The following is a 20,700-nucleotide window of genomic DNA, read 5'->3' as shown; positions in this document are numbered from 1 at the left end:
TTATTACTTTTATTTGGAGTTGCACCAATTTTTTGGTTCCTAAGACCAATGGATAACTGTTATCCTTTAAAAGTTTGAAAAAGCCACATTGTTAGGTGTGGGGGCATGAGTTAGCAGTTCTTGCAATACGTTTTTGGTAGATAAGAAGCTTTGATCTTCTGTTACTAGTTTCACAAACTAGTGTTTTCTTTAAATTATATTTACAGTAAAGGGGGCCTAGGATAATTTTGAGGTTTAGTGATAGAAGTAATAGGGGAATGATGGGTAGGGCTATTAAGGCATGTTCTCACGTGCCTGAGGGGGTGAGGTTGTTGATATGGTGAGTGTGTTTGCCGCATTGTGTTGTGATTAGCATATATAGGGAGTAGAGGGCTGTAATTACAATATTTGTTCCTATTAGGATAATAGTGAGGTTTGATCATGAGAAGCCTGATATAACCACGAGTAGTTCTCCGATTCGGTTGATGGTGGCGGGTAGAGCGAGGTTTGTTAGGCTTGCTAGTAGTCATCAGGTGGCTATTAGTGGGAGAAAGATTTGTGGGCCCCGTGCTAGGATTATGGTTCGGCTATGGATTCGTTCATAGTTCGAGTTTGCCAGGCAGAAGAGTATAGAGGCTGTGAGGCCATGGGCGATTATTAGAGCGGTAGCTCCTATGTAACTTCAGGGGAGTTGGATAAGGATGGCTGCGATAACGAGTGCTATCTGGCTGACTGAAGAGTATGCGATGAGTGACTTTAGGTCTGTTTGACGTAAACAGATAGAGCTGGTTTTGATTATTCCTCACAAGGAAAGCATGAGGAAAGGGTAGGCCATATGTTCTGTTAAAGGGTTAAGAATTGATGTAACTCGTAGTATGCCGTAGCCTCCAAGTTTTAGTAGTACAGCTGCAAGGACTATTGAACCTGTGATAGGGGCTTCTACGTGTGCTTTGGGTAGTCAAAGCTGTAGTCCGTAGAGGGGTATTTTTACTAGGAAAGCTACTATACAGGCTAGTTATATGAGGATATCGGATCAGGAAGTGGATAGCCGTTGGGTTCAGTGTTGTAGTAATAGAAAATTTAGAGATCCTGTTGTATTTTGTAGGTATGTTAATGCTACTAATAAGGGAAGGGGCCCTATTAGTGTGTAAAATAGGAAGTAGAGTCCTGCATTGAGTTGTTCTGTTTGGTTACCCCAGCGGGTAATAATGATGAGAGTGGGGATTAGTGTGTCTTCAAATATGAGGTAGAATAGGATTAGTTCTGTGGCGGCGAATGTAATAATTAGGAGTGTTTGTAATGTAATCAGTACTGGAATGTAAAGTTTTTTCAGACGAGTGGTTCTTTGAGAAGGTGGGATCGGCTTGCTATTAGTATTAAGGGAAGGAGTCATATTGTTAGGATTAGGAGTGGTGTGGAGAGGGGGTCGGAGAAGAATGTTAGGGAGTAATTGAGGCTGTTGTCGTTGAGTTGATTAAGGAGGAGTAGGCTTGTAAAGCTGATTGGTAGGCTATGAGTTGTGGTATTAATTCAGATAGAGTTGTTTTTTGATAATCAGGTTAGAGGTATTAGTACGATGGTAGGAATGATGAATTTTAGCATTGGAGGAGATTGAAATTTTGTACGTAGTCAGTGCCGTATGTGTTGGAGATTATGACTAGTAGGGCTAGTCTGATGGCTGCTTCACAGGCTGCGAATACTAGGAGAATAATTGGTAATCATGCTGGCTGGGGTGAAGTGTGAGTTTAGGATTGTGAGAGCTGCTAGAATGAACAGGGATAATATTATACCCTCTAAGCAGAGTAGTGCGGATATTAGGTGGGATCGGTATACTAATAGGCCCGTAAGGGATATGGTGAAGGCTATTAGGATGTTTATATGGATTAGAGAAACTTGGTATTTGTGAGTTTGAATCACAGTCTAGTGGGTCGAAATCACTTGTTTTATTTTAAACTAAGTACCATATTTGTCTCATTCTAAGCCCTTTTGGGTTCATTCGTAGGCTAAACTGGCTGCTAGTAGTGAGATTAAGAATAAGGTTATAGTAAGTATTGTTCCTAGGTTATTTGTTTGGGTTGCTCAGGGGAGGGGAAGTAGGAGGGAGATTTCTAAATCAAAGAGAAGAAAGGTAATTGCTACTAGAAAGAATTTTATGTAGAAAGGTAGACGAGCAGATCCTACGGGGTCGAAACCGCATTCATAGGGGCTTGCTTTTTCTGCATATATGTTTAGTTGAGGGAGTCAAAAAGCGATAAATACGAGTAGTAAGGCTAGCGTTGTATTTTTTAGTAGTGTTAATAGGAGATTTATTGTTCTTTTTCGGGGTGCACCGAAACTAACTGATTGGAAGTCAGTTGTACTTATTAATACTAAAAGGACTATGAACCTCATCAATAGATAGATACGTAGAGAAATAGTCATACAACGTCTACGAAATGTCAGTATCAAGCAGCGGCTTCGAAACCGAAGTGATGGCTTGATGTGAAGTGGAATTTTATTTGGCGTATAAAACAAATAATGAGGAAAGTGGATCCGATGATGACGTGTAGTCCATGGAAGCCTGTGGCCACAGAGAAGGTGGATCCGTAGATTCCGTCTGAGATTGTGAATGGAGCTCCTAGTATTCTGATGCTTGGAGTAGGGTAAAATAAAGGCCGAGCATGATTGTGATGAAAAGGGCTTGAAGTATATGTTTGCGGTTCCCTTCTATGAGACTGTGATGGGCTCAAGTGATAGATACGCCAGAGGCTAGTAATACAGAGGTATTAAGGAGTGGGACTTCTAAAAGATTTAGGGGGTGGATGCCCCACAGGAGTCAGTTGGTCTTCTACTTCCAAGATCTGGTGCTCTGTCCTCACTATGATTTGTGTCCATGCTTCTATTCCCTATATACTACAAAATCTCCCAATAAAATATGAACTCTTCCAAGATGCTAATATGACAAAATATGTGTTACTCTTGTGTATGCCATTGTTGACAATGTTTTGGTTCTGGTGGTGGGTATTTTGTACATTTCTAATTATAAGAAAATCAAATATTATTATTATTACATAATAATAATAATACTTGTTAATATCCAACTATCCATAACTAAATGTGTATGGACTCTATTAGCACACCCTATATCTTAGACATTTCTCATCTTGAGTCTAACATTCCTTCATAGTACTGACTTTGTGCATTTAAAAGTTCTATCCTCCATGCGAAAGATGTGATACTTGACAAATCTTTGAGGATGACTCTCACTATTTGTGCTGGATATCTCTTACTCCACTTAATCCATTTTTCATACCTCTCTGTACTTTCCTACCCTGCTCTCTGCCTGCAGAGGCTGACCTGCATGAATTATATCAGTGGTCTCCTGTGCCCACAGGAAGAGATATCCTATTGGATTTGGTCAGTTGGGATCCCTGGCAGGAAATCAGAGGGAGGGAAGAGAGTGAGGTCAGGATATTTATTCTCCAGGCTCTCCCTCTATGAGGTCATCTTGGGCTGACTCTACTGCTCCTCATAAGGTGGACTTCTCTCCTTCCTGCATCTTCTCCTTCTACTTGTCTCCTCACATCTGGGAGAAGTAACAACCATTTACCAAAAAAACTTATTTACAAAAGAGACATTTTATTTGTAAACAATTCCTTTGTTCAGTCGTCTTTATCCTAATCTGAGTGAGCCTTTTGTTTCTTATTAGGACCTTATTTTTCTATTGACATCTTTAAAGAGTCCAGGTACCTTGAAAGGTTCATGCTCCATGCACCAGCCTCTGTCCTAGCTTATCCTTTCCACGAATAGACCTTTTGTAAAGTGAAAATAAGCACAATGACCTCAGAAGGAAAACTCAGTCAAAATGAGAAGTAGAAAAAGTTAATATGATGTGAATGTTGGGGTGGGAGAGGAGGTGGGCAGAGCTAGAGATAAAAGAAAGGGCACCCTCCTAACAGGAAGTCTTCTGTTTCTCATCTTTGAGTTACTTTTAGTGGCATTTGGGTATTTTGAGATACACAGAAAAAACTTCCCCTAGGAATGTCTATTTCTAAAACACATACATATGTACATTAGGAAAATAGCATAGTGCAATGGGAAGGGATCTGGGAATAAATTTTTGATCTACTACTTACTAGTTTTATCATCTGTTAACTTCTCTGAGGTTTGATAGCCTCATAGGAAAAGTGTAGATAATATAGCCATAGACCTTTAATAAATGATGAGTATGCCTATTTGTCTTTGGGGTTTAATTATATTCTAGGTATGTAGAAATATAATTTTCTAAGTAAAATTTTTTTGGGGGGTGGAACCTTATTTTTGTGTCATACGTAAGAGGAAATATAGATCATTGTTTACCCTGAAAATTAAATTCTTCCCCAAATATTCACCAGTCAAAGCCAGACTATCCACAGTTGAGAGAATCTCAGTTGATTCATGTTTACCATGTTTACCATGTTACCATGTTACTCAGTTTACCATGATAGAACCTTTTGGAATAAGGGTTCTGGGATTGAGGACACCATTTTGTATCCTTAAATGAATCTCTAAGGAAAAAGTTTATTAAGTAACTGCTGCATTTTTGTGAGGTCTTATGTTAGGTTCTTCATATATAAAAAATAAGTAAACCAATGTCCTTGCCTACAAGGATACCTCAGCTTGGTTAGGGAGAAGGATAAGGGCTGATCTATCAAGGTCATAAGTCATATCATATTATCCTTTGTCTCCCCAGTGCTAATATACCTCCCAGTCCATTGTGAGTATGTAGCATAAAAGCTTGTTGAATCTGAATAAATTGATAGCCAGCAATGCCAGGCATGGGAAGCAGAGACACCGAGTGCATTAGCTATTCAAAGAAGAGACAGCTTTTTGTGACCTTAAAATTTCACGGAGGTGGAGGAAATTGCTCTGGGTCTTGATAACTGTGTAGATTTGGGTAGGTTTAGAGGGGCATGGACACGACTTTGGGGGACTAATTATTTACTTAGTATAGATTTATAGAAACCAAATTACCAAGTAAAGTGGTATGAATTTTAATAGGAAATTATTTAGACACAAATTTACATAGTCTTGACTTTAAAAGGACTCGATTTACATATACCTTCCAGAAGAATGTGTTAATTTTTTTATCACAACCAGCAATATGTGAAAGTGCTATTTCACCATAACTGTATTAGCATAGTGTGTTAAATTTGAAAAATATTTATTTGCTTTGTGATAGATGACACCATATCTCAATTAATAATGCATTAGTGGAAATTTTAATTAATTGAGCAAGCACAGGGTGGAATAAAGATGCTGTGATTGCACAAGGGTAAGAGGAGCAAGAGGAATTGAGGCACAGGAATGGGGAGAGAGTGAGAACCATGACTGAATGTAAGCCTTCTTAGGTTGGCTCTCCATGGTGTAGTTGGCAGGGGATCAATAGGCTGTGGGAAGTGAGCAAAGTACAATATGCAGGAATGGTGATGGGAAGGGCATGTACAGCAGGAATAGCTATGGTGAATGGAAACATATTTGTCATCCAGAGGGAAGGCTGCCAGATGGGAATCTTGGAGGTGGGGCAATTATGAGTGAGGAAAAGGTGTGACGTTGGCTTGAGTCTGCAGGTAGGGATTGGTGCAAGCAAGGAGGATAGGAACTGGGAGGTTGGGGGTCAAATGCATTAGCAGTACTTTTTTGATGTATCTGAGGATGAGGTCCAGGATTGTGGGGTAACTGGGCATCACTTACCATCAATAAATAGCAGGAGTGCTCAAAGAAATGTCCTAGGATATTGGGGGAGAAGGGGAACATTGGGAGAAAGTGGAATATTGGATAGAGGAAGTGTGGCTTCAAGAAAGAAGTTTTCAGGGCAGGTTAATACTGGGATCAGCTTGTATAGCTATCAGGAGCCAGTAGAGCTTATTAGTTAAAGTAGGGCTGGCTCTTCCATTAGTCAGTCATTTGACGTGGGCAAGGCCCTTTAAACTTTGGGTGTCTCAGTTCCCTCACCTGCCAAGTACATCTTTTAAAAATGAGTTTAAATGAGATGTTACATTTCACATGAGCAGAATGGTGTCTAGCACATAGTAAGTGCTCCTAAGTGTCAGTCACTTTTGTTGGCTGTAGTGTTGTATTGCTGAGGTCGGAGGTGGTGTGTTTCCTGGTTGCTATTTTGTATGTTGCTGGAGGAAAGGTGTTTGTGTGTTGTTATATCAGGGATCTGAGGGATGGAACTGAGGGGAAGGCTGAAGGCCAGTATTTTCAGGAAGGGTATATGGGACTGGCCTCTAATTCCTTCCAACAACTGTAGCATTGAAATCGCTAGGTGGCATCTCGGGTGTGGGGGTGTTCTGAGGAGCTCTGGTTCTTTATGTCTCAGTGTAGAAGGAATTCAGCTAGAGGCAAAGTGACAGATAAGAAGTGATTTATTAGAACAGGATGCTTGTGAGCCTTACAAGTGGGCAGACGAGAGGGTGCCACACCCAAGAACCTAGTGGGCTACAGTTTTATAATCAAAGGAAAAGTGGGGAGGGGGAGAAGACCACATTCTTCCTCATTCTTGAGTAGACGTCGAGCTTCCATCATCAGTTCCTCCTCCATGTCCGCTGAGGAGTTTTCTTATCTCTGCATGGTCAAGCCGGGACTGTCATGGTACAATGGAAATGAGCAAAATAAATGGTAACATATTTTGGTAACAAAATATGGTAAATCATCTCAGCTTTCAATATAATGTCACCCTTTCCTATAATTTTGTTTTTAGTGTGTGCAGAGGAGCGTGTCCTAGGAATCATTAACTTACTGACCTCACTGGGCAGGATGTGGGTCTCATTTTACCATTGTTTTATTGTTTTGGGGCATGTCTCATGCTTCTGTTGCATGGTTTTGTTGCAAAGAAAGCCTGCTTTCTTGGATGATCATTAACTTACAGGGGTCTCCCATACTCTTTTATTTACTTACAATTCCTTAGTGGAATTAACTATTTAATCACCTACTTTGTCCCTTTCCCGTATCCCTATCAGAATGCTCCAGGGGATGCTGGAAGAATCCTTCAAGTGCCCTTTATGGGCATGTTATCCAATTAGCATCCTCCTAGATCTCCTCAGTCTTTGGACTTCAGAGTCCTTTTATATACAAAGTCACACTCAGAAAAGGAGCAAGGCAGGAATTGGGGTAAATATTCAACATTTGTTGCAGAGTTTCTTTCTCATTGGAAGGAAAGGTAAAGTCTGGACTGACTTTTTGACTTAGCCCCAAATATGCCTCTTCCTTGTAGGCAGCTGGGGATACCAGTCTGACTACTGCCTATCATGAAACCCAGGGGTCCCTAAGTGCACATTTGCAGTCTTGGCTTAATCTTGGTTTTCTGCTTCTTTATGTGGGGGTGTATATGGGTGTCATCTGTTTTGATGGGCTTTGTTCCGTAAGGTGAGCTTATGAGCTTTGCAAAAATAGCCTGGGTGTTTAGCACCCTTTAGCTCCCTAGTTTGTCATTCTTGTCTATCTGTTTAGACGGTGATCTTTATTTTCTTTTTGGTGTGGCCTGATTAAAGCAGGTGAACATTTCCTGAGAAGTTTTAGCCCAGAGTTTATAGCTTCCACCATGTGTGTTATTATTCTACTCTTGTCTAAAGCCACAGCAGTATGAGAGGCCTATTTCTCACGATGATTTGAACACCAGTAGAAAAGCTTCTACCCTTTGTGTTCCCAGAAACCCAAGGGCCCAAACAACCTGAGTGCAGACTTAAGGTATGCGTTTCAGTTGGGGCGTTGGAAGAGAGCTTCCCAACTTTGAGTTCTGGATAAAAGGCCCTTCCATCTTAGATGAAACTAAGGTGAAGAATACATCAAACCATTATTTGGCCATAACAACCTTGGTCACAAATTAGTTTAGAAAATTCATTCTTTTGTAGGTTTCTTTTAGTAAGACCGGTCACTTCTGACAGAGGGACAGGAACTAGGAAAGGTCCAAGGCCTACCTAGGAAGGTATATCACCACAAATGGGGCTCTGGAGAACTGAAGAAAGTGTCTGCAACACAATTTGTGTTTGCTTCTGTTGGTAGTGGTGGTGGTGGAAAGAAGTGGCTGGTAAAAGGGAAAAGGAGATTGGAAAAATCACAGGTCCTTGCTGACAATCTCGATCTTACAGTACAATCTTGGGTCATTCACTGGCATCAGCAAATCAGGGTAAGAGGTCTTACCACACTTCACCTGATTGGGAAGAAACTCGGTGAGAAAGGGGCAGAGCTGAGATTTCCAGAAAGTGTTTTTTTCCATTACCAGCCCATCTGAGGGGATGGGGTTCCAGTACAAAAGCGTAACTTAGGGCGTACAAGATAATACAATGAATCTTCCTTTCACAGAACAAAAATTATTCTCCCCCCGTGTTTCCATTACTAAGTGAGCTTCCTCCTGTGTTGGTTTATAAATTGTTAGCTACTTTGTGGGTTCAGTGGGGCTAGAGGTGGGGTAAAAACTTATCTTCCAGTGTAGAGGTATAAAGCATTGCATATCCAAAGAAGAGGAAAAAAAGAGATATAATTGCTTTTTATATATCTACTCCAACTAGACTAAGTTACTCAGAGTCCTCAGAGCATACTTTATACACCTCTGATTCCTAACCGTTTTTTCCCAGTTTTTTTTCTGTCCGGTTCAGTCTCACATATCCAGTTTACATTTGGCCTTCTTTACCTTTTCTTCCTATACACATACAAATGGATGTTCCTTCAGCTCTAATTATCTGTTTCTGAGTAGGATGTTCTAATTTGTTGATTTCCTTGTTGAAATGTGATGCTCAAATTTAAAGACAATACATCAGATGTGATCAAATAAATGTTAACTAAAAATAAAACAATTATTTCCCAGGTTCTATTGGTGTCATTGAAGATGGCAGCCACAACCCACTAAGATTTTTTGTCTCCTAAAACTTCTGGGTCTTTTCTCCTTAGTTTCTCCTTAGTTTTCTTTTCTCCTTAGTTTCTCCTTAGTCTCCTTTTCTCCTGGGCCGTATTCATACCACAGGTACTTTGTGCAGTTGGCTGTTTAGACATAAGTGTAGGAATTTATATTCATCTTTGTAAAAATGACATCTTGTAAGATTCAGCTCATCACTCTAGCCTATTAAGATATATTTGAAACTGAATTATAGGAGATTAAGTTTCTTTTCCACCTAACATCATCCATATGGTTGATGCACGAGGCCAGGATCTCATAAAAATATTGAAAAAGACATAACAGAAGAAACACTCAAGTTCAGGGGACCCTGTGCTAAAGCTGATAGGAGCCCGAGAACCACCAAGTTCCAGCCTGCTCCAAATGTTAGCTTCCAGTGCCTCCTCCCTGCCTGAGTCCTCTGCTCTCCAACCTGATCCTCTTTGCTGTCCTTTTCTGACCCTGTGCTCATGTAAAGGGTTGGAATAACTCCTTTCTAAGCTGTACCTTCCCTTTGTGAATGGTCACATGACTCAAGCCCATATTAATGTCTCCCATTCCTGGACCACTCCTTTTGGTCCTGGGTATATACTTCTCATTAATAAAATAATTATTACACTAACATGAATTAATATTGCTTTAGCCCTTAATATGTATCTGACACTATACTGAGTGTATTGTATAAATTATCTGATTTATCTTCATAGTACTGCTCTTTGCTGGTTGTCCTGTTTTATAAATGAGGAATCTGAGGCTTAGAGAGTTTAAGTCACCCATTCAAGCTCATCTGGATATATTAAGGCTTGAAAATAGGTCTTTCTGAGTCTTCACAACCCTTTGGGTTGTAAAGACTTTGAGGGTGGAGACTGGTTTTATTTATTTATTTTAACATCTTTATTGGAGTATAATTGTTTTACAATGTTGTGTTTGTTTCTGCTGTATAACAAAGTGAATCAGCTATACATATACATATATCTGCATATCTCCTCCCTCTTGTGAGTCCCTCCCACCTTCCCTATACCACCTCTCTAGGTGGTCACAAAGCACCGAGCTGATCTCCCTGTGCTATATGGTTGCTTCCTACTAGCTATCTATTTTACATTTGGTAGTGTATATATGACCATGCCACTCACTCACTTTGTCCCAGCTTACCCTTCCTCCTCCCCGTGTCCTCAAGTCCATTCTCTACAGCTTCATCTTTATTCCTGTCCTGCCCCTAGGTTCTTCAGGACAATTTTTCTTTTTTTTTTCTTAGATTCCATATATATGTGTTAGCATACGTATATATTCTTCTCCTTCTGACTTACTTCACTCTGTATGACAGATTCTATGTCCATACACCTCACTACAGATAACTCAGTTTCGTTTCTTTTTATGGTTGAGTAATATTCCACTGTATATATGTGCCACATATTCTTTATCCATTCATCTGTCAATGGACACTTAGTTTGCTTCCATGTCCTGGCTATTATAAATAGAGCTGTAATGAACATTTTGGTACATGACTCTTTTTGAATTATGGTCTTCTCAGGGTATATGCCCAGTAGTGGGATTGCTGGGTCATACAGTAGTTCTATTTTTAGTTTTTTAAGGAACCTCCATACTGTTCTCCATAGTGGCTGTATCAATTTACATTCCCAACAACAGTGCAAGAGGGTTCCCTTTTCTCCACACCCTCTCCGGCATTTATTGTTTATAGATTTTTTGATGATGGCCATTCTGACTGGTGTGAGGTGATACCTTATTGTAGTTTTAATTTGCATTTCTCTAATGATTAGTGAAGTTGAGCATCCTTTCATGGGTTTGTTGGAAATCTGTATATCTTCATTGGAGAAATGACTATTTAGATCTTCTGTTTATTTTTGGGTTGGAGTGTTTGTTTTTGTGATATTGAGCTGCATGAGCTGCTTGTATATTTTGGAGATTAATCCTTTGTCAGTCACTTCATTTGCAAATATTTTCTCTCATTCTGAGGGTTGTCTTTTCATCTTGTTTATGGCTTCTTTTGCTGTGCAAAAGCTTTTAAATTTCATTAGGTCCCATTTGTTCATTTTTATTTCCATTACTCTGGGAGGTGGATCAAAAAGGATCTTGCTGTGATTTATGTGATAGAGTGTTCTGCCTATGTTTTCCTCTAAGAGTTTTATAGTAGCTGGCCTTACATTTAGGTGTTTAATGCATTCTGAGTTTATTTTTGTATATGGTGTTAGGGAGTGTTCTAACTTCATTCTTTTCCATGTAGCTGTCCAGTTTTCCCAGCACCACTTATTGAAGAGGCTGTCTTTTCTCCATTGTATATTCTTGACTCCTTTATCAAAAATAAGGTGACCATAGGTGCATGGGTTTATCTCTGGGCTTTCTATCCTGTTCCATTGATCTATATTTCTGTTTTTGTGCTGGTACCATAGTGTCTTGATTACTGTAGCTTTGTAGTATAGTCTGAAGTCAGGGAGCCTGATTCCTCCAGCTCCATTTTTCTTTCTCAAGATAGTCTTGGCTATTCAGGGTCTTTTGTGTTTCCATACATATTGTGGGATCTTTTGTTCTAGCTCTGTGAAAAATGCCAGCCGTAGTTTGATAGGGATTGCACTGAATCTGTAGATTGTTTTGGGTAGTATACTCATATTCACAATGTTGATTCGTCCAATCCAAGAACATGGTATATCTCTCCATCTGTTTGTATCATCTTTAATTTCTTTCATCAGTGTCTTGTAGTTTTCTGCATACAGGTCTTTTGTCTCCTTAGGTAGGTTTATTCCTAGGTATTCTATTCTTTAGTTGCAATGGTAAATAGGAATGTTTCCTTAATTTCTCTTTCAGATTTTTCAACATTAGGGTATAGGTATGCCATAGATTTCTGTGCTTTAATTTTATATCCTGCTACTTTACTAAATTCACTGATTAGTTCTAGTAGTGTTCTGGTAGCATCTTTAGGATTCCCTATGTATAGTATCCCGTCATCTGCAAACAGTGACAGCTTTACTTCTTCTTTTCCGATTTGGATTCCTTTTATTTCTTTTTCTTCTCTGATTGCTGTGGCTAAAACTTCCAAAACTATTTTGAATAGTAGTGAGATGGGCAACCTTGTCTCGTTCCTGATCTTAGTGGAAATGGTTTCAGGTTTTCACCATTGAGAACGACGTTGGCTCTGGGTTTGTCATATATGGCCTTTATTATGTTGAGGTATATGTTCCCTCTATGCCTACTTTCTGGAGGGTATTTTTCATAATTAAGTGTTGAATTTTGTTACAAGCTTTTTCTGCATCTATTGAGATGATCATAAGATTTTTATCCTTCAATTTGTTTACATGGTGTATCACAATGATTTGTGTATATTGAAGAATCCTTGCATTCCTGGGACAAACCACACTTGATCATGGTGTATGACCCTTCTCATGTGCTGGTGGATTCTGTTTGTTAGTATTTTGTTGAAGATTTTTCCATCTATGTTCATCAGTGATATCAGCCTGTAGTGTTCTTTTTTTGTAGCACTTTTTTTCTGGTTTTGGTGTCACGGTAATGGTGGCCTTGTAGAATGAGTTTGGGAGTGTTCCTCTCTCTGCTATATTTTGGAAGATTTTGAGAACTTTTGTAGTAATCTCTCATGATCCTATGTATTTCTGCAGTGTCAGTTGTTACTCCTCCTTTTTCATTTCTAATTCTGTTGACTTGAGTCTTCTCCCCTTTTACTGGCTAAATGTTTATCAATTTTGTTTATCTCTTCAAAGAACCAGCTTTTAGTTTTATTGATCTTTGCTACCGTTTCCTTCTTTTCTTTCTCATTTATTTCTGATCTGATTTTTATGATTTCTTTCCTTCTGCTAATGTTGTGGGGTTTTTTTGTTGTTGCTGTTCTTTCTCTAATTGCTTTAGGTGTAAGGTTAGGTTGTTTATTTGAGATTTTTCTTGTTCCTTGAAGTAGATTATATTGCTACAAACTCCCCTCTTAGAGGTCCTTTTGCTGCAACCCATAGGTTTTGGGTCAGCATGTTTTCATTGTTATTTGTTTCTAGGTATTTTTTGATTTCCTCCTTGATTTCTTCAGTGACCTCTTGGTTATTTAGTAGTGTATTGTTTAGCCTCTATGTGTTTGTAATTTTTACAGGTTTTTTTCCCCTGTAATTGATACCTAATCTTATAGCTTTGTGGTTGGAAAAGATACTTGATATGATTTCAATTTTCTTAAATTTACCAAGGCTTGATTTGTGACCCAAGATATGATCTATCCTGGAGAATGTTCCTGAGCACTTGAGAAGAAAGTGTATCCTGTTGTTTTTGGATGGAATGTCCTATAAATATTAAGTTCATTTTGTTTAATGTACCATTTAAAGCTTGTGTTTCCTTATATATTTTCATTTTGGATGATCTGTCCATTGGTGAAAGTGGGGTGTTACAATCCCCTACTCTTATTGTATTACTGTTGATTTCTCCATTTATGGCTGTTAGCCTTTGCCTTATGTTTTCAGATATTCCTATGTTGGGTGCATAAATACTTACCGTTGTTATATCTTCTTCTTGGATTGATCCCTTGATCATTATGTAGTGTCCTTCTTTGTCTCTGTAATAGTCTTTATTTTAAAGTCTATTTTGTCTGATATGAGAATTGCTACTCCAGCTTTCTTTTGATTTCCATTTGCATGGAATATCTTTTTCCATCTCCTCACTTTCAGTATGTGTCTGTAGGTCTGAAGTGGGCCTCCTGTAGACAGCATATATACGGGTCATTTTTTGTATCCATTCAGCCAGTCCATGTCTTTTGTTCAGAGCATTTAATTAATTTACATTTAAGGTAATTATCGATATGTATGTCCCTATTACCATTATCTTAATTGTTTTCTGTTTGTTATTGTAGGTCTTTTCCTTCTCTTGTGTTTACTGCCTAGAGAACTTCCTTTAGCATTTGTTGTAGAGCTGGTTTGGTTGTGCTGCATTCTCTTAGCTTTTGCTTCTCTGTAAAAGTTTTAATTTCTCCGTCGCAACTGAATGAGATCCTTGTGCTGAGTAGAATAATCTTGGTTGTAGGTTTTTCCCTTTCATCACTTTAAGTAAGTCCTGCCACTCCCTTAAGTATGTCCTGCCACTCCCTTGGCTTTCAGAATTTCTGATGAAAGATCAGCTGTTAACCTTATGGAGATTCCAGTGTGTGTTATTTTTTGCTTTTCCCTTATTGCTTTTAATACTTTTTCTTTGTATTTAATTTTTGATAGTTTAATTAGTATGCGCCTTGTCATGCTTCTCCTTGGATTTAACTTTTATGTGACTCTCTGTGCTTTCTGGATTTGATTGACTATTTCCTTTTCCATGTTAGGGAAGTTTTCAACTATAGTCTTTTCAAATATTTTCTCAGACCCTTTCTTTTTCTTTTCTTCTTCTGGGACCCATATAATTTGAAAGTTGGTGCATTAACTGTCATCCCAGAAGTCACTGTGACTATCCTCAATTCTTTTCATTCTTTTTTCTTTATTCTGCTCTGCAGTAGTTATTTCCACTATTGTATCTTCCAGGTCACTTATCCGTTCTTCTGCCTTGGATATTCTGCTATTGATTCCATCTAGAGAATTTTAAATTTCATTTATTGTGTTGTTCATCATTGTTTGTTTGCTCCTTAGTTCTTCTAGGTCCTTGTTAAACTTTTCTTGTAGTTTCTCCATTCTATTTCCAAGATTTTGGATCATCTTTACTACCATTTCTCAGAATTCTTTTTCAGTTAGACTGCCTATTTACTCTTCAGTTGTATGGTCTGGTTGTTTTTCCCTTGTTCCTTCATCTGCTGCATATTTCTCTGTCTTCTCATTTTGTTTAACTCACTGTATTTGGTATTTCCTTTGTTCAGGCTGCAGGTTTGTAGTTACCATTGTTTTTGGTGTCTGCCCCAGTGGGTGAGGTTGGTTCAGTGAGTTGAGTAGGCTTCCTGGTGGAGGGGACTTGTGCCTGTGCTCTTGTGGGTGAGGCTGGATCTTGTCTTTCTAGTGGGCAGGCCTGTGTCTTGTGGTGTGTTTTGGGATGTCTGTGAACTTAGTATTATTTTAGGCATCCTCTCTGCTAATGTGTGGCATTGTGTTCCTGTCTGCTAGTTGTTTGGTATTGGGCATGCAGCATTGGAACTTGCTGGCCATTGGGTGGAGCTGGGTCTTAGCACTGAGATGCAGATCTCTCAGTGAGCTTTCACCAAATGACAGTAGATGGGGCCAGGAAGTCTGTAGTTGTCCAGTGATTTGAGCTCAGCTCTCCCACCTCAGATGCTCAGGCCTGACACCTGGCTGGAGCACCAAGACTCTGTCAGGCACATGGTTTCTTATTTTGTTAAAGTCTTTAAGCCAGCTTGTAGGTTTTAGCATATCTCCATTGGTGGGAGGGAGTTCTCATTCAAGTATGTGCTGTTCCTGGTGCACGGTGACCAGGTGACTGGGTTCCTGAATGTCCTCAGTGAGGCAGGGGTGCCATGGGTGGCCTCCCTGCTTTCCTCCACCAAGAACCTGCCCCTGAGTGGCTGCATGCTCTTCCCCAAAGGCCATGCAGCCCATCCATGTGGACCACACCTGTCTCTGAACCCCTGTGGATGAGAGTGAGGGCTCAGAGAGGTGGAAGAGGAGGGAGGAAAGGGCCCACTTCAAAACTTTGAAAATGGAGTAGTCCTGGAGACTGGCTTTATGTTTCTCTGTCTTCCTACCTAACAGAGATACCTCACAGTGTACTGACATGAGCATACTGTGGTGCTTAATATATACGTGTTGAATTAAAGAGTAAATTAATTAATGAAATAGGTGTTGTACAACATTCTTTTTCTTTCTGATACTATGTAAACATCTGGAGACATTTTTCAAGGTAAGAGAGATAATATATACGTGTCTGGAATACTACTTGTATTAATATGCTAGGGCTACCATAAAGTACCACAAACTTTGTGGTTTAAACAACAGAAATTTATTTTCTCATGATCCTGGAGGCTAGAATTCCAAAATCCAAGTGTTGGTTGTGTTGATTTTCTCTTAGGTCTCTCTCCTTGGCTTGTAGATGGCCAGCTTCTTCCTGTGTCTTCACATGGTCTTCCCTTTGTGTGTGTCTATGTCCTAATCTCCTCTTCTTATAAGAACTGCAGCCATATTGGATTATGTTCCACCCAATGACCTCATTTAACTTTAATCACCTCTTTAACAACGCTACTTGCAAACATTTTCACATTCTGAGGTTCTGGGGATTAAGACTTCAACATATATATTTTGGGGAGATGCAATTGAGCCCATGACACTGGGAAGTAGACTCCAATGAACATCATGAAGTTTCCAGAATGTGTATCTTTCTTGGAATCTTTCACTGAGTTAGTGTTAATACATTTGTTATAGACTAGGGGAAAAAATCAATCTTCTCTTTAGGCATAGTTTTCTCAGCAGTTTGATATTTCCTTTTAATTAAGTCAAAAGTATTTTTGATATTTGGGGTTTTTTTTTCCTTTTCTAAAAGAAAAATCAGTGAAGTTATAGGGTGAAATAGGGTGAATAGTCTATTGAATGAGAAGAATCTAATTAAAAGTCTATTTTTTTCATGAATTTTGCCTCCCTCATTTGGCTCTCTCTGTATATTTTACTTAAAAACATTTAAAGTTAACATTTGACATAGCTGACATCTAAGATGCTGAAAACTGATCTTGGGATATGGTGTGCCTAGATTCTTATTGTTACTCTATTATCACTGCCAGGTTGAAACTTATTTCTTCTTAATTTGTCATTTGCCTATGTCACTCATATATTCAGGGCCTGTCAAGGTTTTGTGATTTTAAGGGTGCCTGGGAGAATGACAGCTGCTATCCTACTCTTAAACTGCAATCTTTTAGCTTAACTTTGATTCCAGTTAAAGCACAAATTCCCTGGGAGGGTTATGCTAAGTTGTTTACAGTTTAACCTGACTGAAACCTCTAATTAGGGGAAGGATATAGAACAGCATGAGAATCACCAAAAATGGGAAAGTGGGGGCCAAAAAGGAAAGCTCGGGGTACAACAAACTCACCTACATTATAATATTGACCAGAGTCAGCTCTTCCTTAGGGATGTTTAGGAAAAGTCTGTAATTTAAGAACTGTTGTGTTCCTTTCTGATGGGGAATGATGGCTCCTTGAATTAATTAACTATTGTTTGTATCAAATTACTAAAAACTTAGGGACTAAAAAGAATGCCTATTCATTATTTCAGAGTTCTGTAGCTCAGCAGTCGAGGAGCTCTTGACTGGGTTCTCTGCTTATGGTCTTATGAGGTGCTAAAGTCAAGGTGTTGGCTGGGCTGGGTTCTTGTCTGGAGGCCCAGGGAAGGATCCACTTACATGTTCTATCAGATTGCTGGTAAAATCAGCTCCTTGCAGTTGTAGTCCTGAAGTTCCTGTTTCTTTGCTGGCTGTCAGCTGGAGTTTACCCTCATTTCTTAGAGACCATTCATATCACTCTCATGGCTCTGTCCTTCAAATCTGTAATGGCCATAGAGTCCTTCTCACATCTGGAATCTCTCTGATTTTCCCTCTGCCTTCCTTTTCACTAAGCAGCTGGAGACAGCTTTACGCTTTCAAAGGCTAATGTGATCAGATTAGTCCTATCCAGATTTTTTTTTTTTTTGTATTTTAAGATCAACTAGGGACTTTAATTACAATTATAAAATATTTTCACAGCAGTGTCAAGATTAGTTTCATTGAATAATATCAGGACAGAAATTTTCTTGGTGGAGGGGATCTTAAGAAGTTTTCCTATCACACTCCTCTTAAACACTTCTTGGCCCAGCAAACAACATCCTAACCTCCACCTTGTGCCTGCGTTCCCCAAGGAAATAGAGGGTCAATCATAAGGGTTTCATAAGCTCTAGAATCCAGTCAATTGCCCTTCTCATTATTTCTTCACATCTCACTTTGTGAATAATCTGTTCATAGACCACTTAATTTTCCCTTTTAAGACAGCTACAGAGCACTTTGAATTTTTTAGTGCCCCAGGACCATCCTGTTGACCAGGATTGGTCCGGTGCATGGAAGGAGCTGGAGTTGCTTCATGGTATATTTGGAAGCCTCCTTTGCATCTCTCTGACTTGCATCTAGGACTGCCCAGCCCCTCCCCAGAGAATTTCTGACAAATGGCAATTCAGACTTTTTTTCTTGAGTTTCCCGCTTCACACTATTCTGTAAAGGAAGCCTTCCCACTCCTGTCAGCTGCAGCCATTACAATATTCTTAAACTGAACCCAAATCTGCTTCCCACTGGTCTCAGTTCTGGCCCTATATAGGATAGACCATTCTGACAGCTCTTTTTTGGTCTCATTCTATTTTCTGTTTTTCTATTTTCCCTTTGCTGGGAAGCAGCATATGTCTCAGTCAGCTGAGATTCAGACCCTGACCTCTCTCTCAAACAAAAATAAATACTGTCCTCCTTAGACTTTTTCCTCCTTCACACCTGCCCTTGACATTCTTTTAATGCATATTTCAGATGGTGAGCTGCACGGGCTTTGTGTTCTAAAACGTGGCAAGTGATGCAGATCACAAATATCTGGAAACCTGCTCAGTGTACTGGGGAGAGTGTATTCTGCTGAGCTGGATGGGTTTTCTGCTCACGTGTTGGAACTGGAGGATGCTGTGGTTTGAGGGAAGGCTGTGAGGAGTATACCTGGGAGTGTGTCCAGGGTGGGCCTTAATCAGAAGTATTGTGGGGTAGCAGAAAACCAGAGATCTTTATTATGAAGAAACACATACTTCCATTTTTGTGTAGAATGACGTGTATGGTTAACAGTGAACCAGAGGATGAGGTGACCTGAGAAATTTCAGTACTCACCTGCATTACAAACAGGCCTTGAAGTGTATGTATACATAGCATTTTGTGTACTCTAACCTTATTGTGCTTGGCATTCAGGACAGCAGGGCAGGGCAAATACATCATTCAAGGATATGCCATGTGCAAGCAGTTGTCAGCTGCTGCCACCCTGAGCTTTGAGATGTGAGTAAAACTGTCTTAACACCCCATTGAACATCCTGTGGGAAATTCAATGTCCACCCCAAGATTTCTGTGTATTTCTGGGAGTTTCCTTCTCTTGGGCACTTCTGAATCAGAGCACCTGTCTCCCCAGCCCTCAGTCTCCTTCAATCTCATTTTCTTGTTCCGTTCCTTCTGCTCTATGCTTATCCACCTCTAGAACTCAGCATTTCCCCTTGCTTTTCTCCTAAACCAGTCACACAAAGCATTTACAAATGTCACAGAGTTTATGGAAGCATAAAGGAGGAGAGAAGGTGATTTGTAGTAACATAAATAATTTAAATTGATATATTAAATATCCCTATTATTAAAAGTCCTTTGATTACCCTTGTCATTGAGATTTTCTGACTGGTCGCTTTCATGTGGAGCCAACCTTTTGCCATATTTATTTGCCTTTCTCTCTTCCCTTCCCATCCCACCACCCCCCTCTTCAAGTTCCACTGTTTCTGTTCCTTTCTCATATAAAACTATTTAGCTGTCATTTTGACCCACTGTCATCTTCTGAACCATGGTCTCACCTACTATACTCAAAGGGACTTTCCTAAGCACAGTTCTGGCACTCTATAGGATAAACCTAAAATAGATAATTCCCTTATGGGGAACTCTTTAAATAAATCTATTGTCATCCACTACACTAAATTCCTAAAAGGAATTTATTGTAAAATTATGTGGCTACCAGTGTTGCAGTTGTTGATATATTAGTCTCTTCCTAGACTAGGAGCTCTTTTAGGGCTGAGATCTTTTGTGTCATTTCCATGTCATTATCTGTGCATGTGTAACTCCCCAGCACAAAAGAGATGCTCAGACTATATCAAAACTGTCTTGGCCAATGTTCTCCTTCTGGATCTTCATGGTGGTTATGTGTATGTGTTCACTTTGCGATGATTAACTAAGTTGAGCACTTACCATTTGTTCAGTCTTCTGTGTATGTGCTATGTTTCAAAAAATATGCTTTGTAAGTAGCAGCTTGCACAAGATGGCACAGTGATTAAGTGACAGGCTAGGGTCTGGTACTCCCAGCGAGGAGCGTCCTCCCCAAACTGAGCTGCTTCTCCAAAGGCTCTGGTGGGTTGGCTACCTTCTCCAGGGACGTGGGGCTCTGTGTCAAACAAATGAAGTTAATGTTGCTTACACCTCTCCTCTCTGTGCACTAATGTCATCTCTTCAGAGCCCCAGAATCAGGTATATCCTTTTCTACCAGAAACTTTGTTCACATCCAATTCTCTTTCAGTGAGTAGTATTCATTTGCTTCCTTCTCTCAAGAGCATTTGTTTTTGGTGGGGAGTTTACTCACCCCCACATTATGGCAGGATGGGCTTGGATTCTCTGGTTAGGGTTATCAGGGGTTGGTGGAGAGGATGCCATTTCCAGAGGCTGCTGTCTGCCCCAACGAAGACAGAGGTTCTCAACCTTGGTTGCACTTGAATCACCCAGGCAGCTTTAGAAAATACTGAGCCCTGAGCCCTAACTCTCCCTCCCCACTAGAGACCCCATTGTAATTGGTCTGGCCATACAGATTTTAAATCTCCCTAGGGGATGTTAATGTATGTCCAGCCACTGATTATGTTGGCACAATGTTGGCAACCACTGATTCTAATTTAATCTCTTGTCAGGACCTGCTAAATGCTGAAGGTCTCAGCTAGAAATGGGGAGCAAGATCCTGAGATGTAGCATCTGATTTTTAGCTCTACCTGGGACAGTCTTCCTGTGGAGCCTGCTAGAGAATCAGAGTCTTACTGTATCATGTAATAATTAGTCTCCACATCTGATTGAATCCCCACCTATTGTCCAAATTAGGCTGAGTAGCTTATAGGAGAGAAGGCTTCTTAAGATGT

The sequence above is a fragment of the Neophocaena asiaeorientalis genome, unplaced genomic scaffold (assembly GCF_003031525.2).
Source record: "Neophocaena asiaeorientalis asiaeorientalis breed wild unplaced genomic scaffold, Neophocaena_asiaeorientalis_V1.1 scaffold114, whole genome shotgun sequence".
Lineage (NCBI taxonomy): Eukaryota > Metazoa > Chordata > Mammalia > Artiodactyla > Phocoenidae > Neophocaena > Neophocaena asiaeorientalis.
Note: the sequence above shows the minus strand (reverse complement) of the source record.